Source organism: Papaver somniferum, chromosome 10 (genome assembly GCF_003573695.1).
Source record: "Papaver somniferum cultivar HN1 chromosome 10, ASM357369v1, whole genome shotgun sequence".
NCBI lineage: Eukaryota > Viridiplantae > Streptophyta > Magnoliopsida > Ranunculales > Papaveraceae > Papaver > Papaver somniferum.
Genome location: NC_039367.1, coordinates 14,382,197 through 14,387,066, shown reverse-complemented (window position 1 = coordinate 14,387,066; position 4,870 = coordinate 14,382,197).

Genomic DNA, 4,870 nt, shown 5'->3' with positions numbered 1-4,870 from the left:
GAATTCTGCAAAGTGTAGTTTTATGACTTGTATCAGAATGTAGAATTTGCTTGCAAAGCGTAAGCTATGAATCCTGAATTATTTCTGAATAATTGCGTTGATCACCAATGTTGTTGGTTGAAATCGATTGAAAATATATTTATACAAGTCATGGTTGAACACCCTGATCTCATAGGAGGTGGAAGTAGTTGATTAATGGAGAAGTGGGGATCGTGTAAAGTGGTGAAAACAATGTCCCTACTATGAAGGGAAGAATGGCCAGTTTTACACCCACTACTTCTCTATTATCACTAACTATCCGCCTTTCCTGACACTTTCTCATAATGGACGTGTTGCACGCCGCACGCTGTAAACCGCCAGACCAATACCATGATGAACATCCCCCATTTTATGACATGTTTGATGTCATATTTTAGAAAATATGGAGCAAGTTACATATGAATGGAACAAGTCCTACATGGTAGTTGCTGAGTGGGTCTTCCTTGCAAGACCTAATTATTTCGACCAATCACGCGCAAGCAATGCGACAGGTAGTCATATGTGACAAGTCAAGTCGTAAGACTTGCCGCAAAAAATAGCATGCAATGCCTTTAGGTTAAATAATTAAACTATTTATGAAATCGATATTTATAAAATATCGTTCTCAATCGATGCTTGTAAAGCATCATTTTTAAGCAAGAAGCTCAAAATAATTAATGCATATGAAACATCGTTGTATAGAGCCTGTTTTGGTTAGTCACGGAATTCACGATCTTAAAAGAGGGGTGGCCGGCATCTTTGAGCAGCTTCCAGAAGATATTCATGTAGGTTAAAGATGAGGTGGTCGATCTTCATAGGAGAAGGATGGTCGGCATCCATTATGACATCTCATTGGTCGACCTGAATTAGATCTAAGCCGATTAAATCATCTAGCCAAGTTGGATGGTTGAGATTATTTGCGACAGTTTATGTTAATTTGTGAAATTTCGTAATCAGAAAATTCAGATGTGAGGCCCTTACTAAAATTGTTGTAGAATTCTCATACGAACTCGGATTTTGATGATCCGCCCCTCCATTCTTATCAGAAAAGAATTTCCTATCATCCCATTAGGAATTCAGGTCCTGAGCTCGTTTAGGAGGTGAAAACAGCCTGACAGTAAAAACTCAGGAAGAATTCAGGAGGAATTCTATCAGGTTTCAGCCATGACCTAGCTCGCCTTTTAAGCTGTATCTTTTAACTCATTAATCCGATTGATGTGATTTTTCAGTATATTATACTAAACATTCATACGAAACTTTTGACATATAGCTCATGTCTAGATTCTTTACGAGTTGATCCCAGCTGTTTTACCAACTTTGGGTGACCTTTTGAATGTCGTTCAACCTAGTCAAAGCGATCCCATTGGTGGGACCGGAGCTTGCAGCGTAGAAGCGATGTGATTGACCGATAGGAAAGAAGAGCTTGCAGCGCAGAAGAAATGTGATTGGCCAACAGAAAATAGTAGCTTGCATTGTAGAAGCGATGTGATTGGCCAATAAAAAATGGGAGCTTGCAGCATAGAGGCAATGTGATTGGACGATAGGAAAGAAGGGCTAGCGGACAACAATATGAGGCAAGGCCGGTCGGTGATGGGAGGTGCCATCTAGGGAAAACCGACCGTACAAGTTTCATGGTCACGCTTCGCTACTTTCCAACTTGGTCACAGTTTCCCTTTTTTCTTATTATACAACTTTTGGTCGGACTCTGCTCCTACTAGTTCCATGATGGACCAATTTCCTAGTTTGTCTAGGTTTAGTCTCGACCAATAGGGATCGAGATATTGTGCAAACTCAATTTAGGGCCAAACCCTAATTTTTTGTTAATTGATAAAATTAGGTCAGAAATTGAATTTTTGTAAGCTGACACAAAATCAATCAATTTTGTTGAATTTTGCACGTTGGTACAAAATCACAATTTTTTATCTCGGAGAGCAGTGCAACTTGCACGCCCCTGATTGAGTATCTTCATGCACATCATAATGCTGGCACTTCAGGAAATTCATGCTACTCAATTGAGGGTGAACATTAATTTCCATGTCATGTCAATATTAAGAGTTCAACTGGGAACATAGTATAGGATGAATACTCAGCAAGAATTGTATTAGTGAATAATGTACACAGGAGCTTGAATAAAATTAGTAGAACATTTGGGATTGTTGCTACATGCACCAATTCTAATAAACTTCGTAAGAATTGAATTACATAGTTCATATGTAAGCACAGAGGTATAGACACTCATCAACTTCTTAGTAGCCTTACTTGTTTGCAGAGCAGACATAAAAATAAGGAGTTTTACGATTTTAGACCTTAACTAAAAACCACCATCAATACCAGTCTATCATTTTGTTGTCCCTATGAATAGCTTTTTAGGATTCTTGCAAGGCGGGATCGCACATTGGAAATCTTTCCTAGACAACATATTGATAAAGCTTTTAAAATTTCCTTAGGATTGCCATATCTTTAGCTTCAATGACCACATTTGTTTGCTTTATCTCTTTAGCCCAACGAAAGGCTAACTTTGCTTGTATCAGGGTTCATCATGTCTATGATGTCCAGGATATCCTCTAGCCTCAATGCAAATTATTATAAAATAAAAGGTTGTTAGAGTAGTAAAGATGTTCATGGAGTTATGGTGTCCAAAGGTACATACCTTTATTGTGGTCCCAAAGTTCGCTCTCCCTATAGATGAGAAAGCGGTATTTTGGATGGTGATCATTTTCTTGTATTGTACACTGTTCAGGATGTGATCCTGAAGCGAATGCACTCTGTGGTGTTCAGGAGAATGTTGTTTGATTCATATTACATTTTGATGCACATCTGTCTTTATGTTGTTAAGATGAATTTACATCTAGCTTTACATGTAAACCAGCAACAGTAACACAGGTGGTTGACCTATACAATGTATTGTTACTGGAATACAGCATGATTTTGGCCACAAATATGAGCTGGGATAAGTTTGTGAAAATACAAGCTCCACTATTCATAATGTTATGACCAGGGCTTTGTTTGGAAGCTAAGAAACCTATTTTCGAATTTCTCAAAGATATTTTCATTAATACCGGCCAATTCCGAAAATAAGATATTCTCTATATTATTTCGATATTATTAGCGCCCAATGTTGTGATAACGTCTACGAATATATTTCCATGTAATATATGAGAAATCCTACTAATATTAGCTAGTGTAAATCCATGTAATTGCTAGTTATTGCAAACTTCTGGAGAAGGAATATACATCAATATCGATTCCAAACTTGGATTCGAGAATGTTTCTCACAATATTAATCATTATCTTAGACTTAAGTACCCAATGAATAAATGTGAACAGTTATATATCCATGACATAGGATTTCTCAGACGTGCCCAATTTTCGAAATCTTAAAACTATTGAATTTAAAATGTAGATTTGGAAAATGCAAGTTTAGGATCGATCCAGGGATCAATAAATAAGATAAGATGTTGAATCTTTTTAGAAGTCATGGGTAAAAGCAAATGTTGGTTGACATGTATTGTACTATAGTGTAGTCCTTGGATGCTATCTTCTGGATTTCACAAAGTTCCCTTGAGTTTGTATGGTCGTTATTTGGTTTTCTTGCCTCTAGAGAAAGAGATACGAGATGAGAATTCTCATTCAAAGTGAATGAGTGTGATCAAATTTGATGAAACTAGGTGTTACTGTGGGATGAGGATACTCAACCATTCAGCCAAAGTCTTTCATATATTTTTCCATATGAAAGAGTGAGTGAAAGTCGAGACTATGAGGCTGAACATCAACCGCTTTGAAAATATCATGTTTGAGCGGCTGAAGATCAACCTCCCAAGGATATTTTTCCAGTTTTTAAATCCATTTAAAACTCTTTAATGCTAGTCCCGCTGAAATTTTATCCTTAAAAAATGTATAGTTGGGAGGCTAGTGTTTCTCTCAGTCGGACTGAGTATTAACCTCTTAGTTTCTTTATTTTCTCATCCACGATGAGAAATTCACGCTCCAAGCTAGTCCTCACTCAATGTGTCAGTGGATAAATGTTTTTAACACTCATTTCCATAGCCCTTACTCTTATAACCAAGTTCGTAATGTCTGCTATTTGGTTCAGTGTTGTACCTGAATAGATTGCCCAAATCCACAAATCATATTAATTAGAATATGTAACCCGACCCCAGGGTTGACCCCAACCCAACTTGTTTAAACCCGTCTTGACTCAGCTTGTTGACTAAAAAGGTCTGGTCAAGGTTACCATATATGGACCTAACAACAAACAAGTCGGGATAGGGTCAACCAACCCGTTTATCCGTAAACCTGCCAAATTTTATTAATTTTTCTAAATATAATAATCAAGGGGAGTTGTTTTACAGTAAGAAACATTATTGGAGTTTAACTAACTGATGAGTGTGTAAACACGTCATTTTTACATCTTAACTTAATTTGTATTTATTTAGTTCACTATTTTGTACAATTTGATGTTTTTTGTTCAGTTTTGCAGTTTTGAAGAAATAAAGCTCGATGGACTTAAATGCGGAATCATGCTCGTAAAATAGAGAAAATGGAGTGATTTATAATTGAATTGGCTAAGCCCAAAAAGGACGGAACATGGAGAATTATTTTATTGGAGTCATAATTTAGATATGAGAGCGTAGTGACAAAGATTAGTCATGGAATCGAGTTTTGTATATTCATTGTATTGTTGATTACAATGGAGCATTCCTCATCTTATACATAAGAGATAATAGCCTAAAAAAAGAAACTAGCCTAGAAAAGGAAACTAGTATAAACAAAGGTATACATACTAAAGAAGAAATATACGCAATATAACTATACAATTATGGGGAGAATATGGAGTATAATATTTTAACAC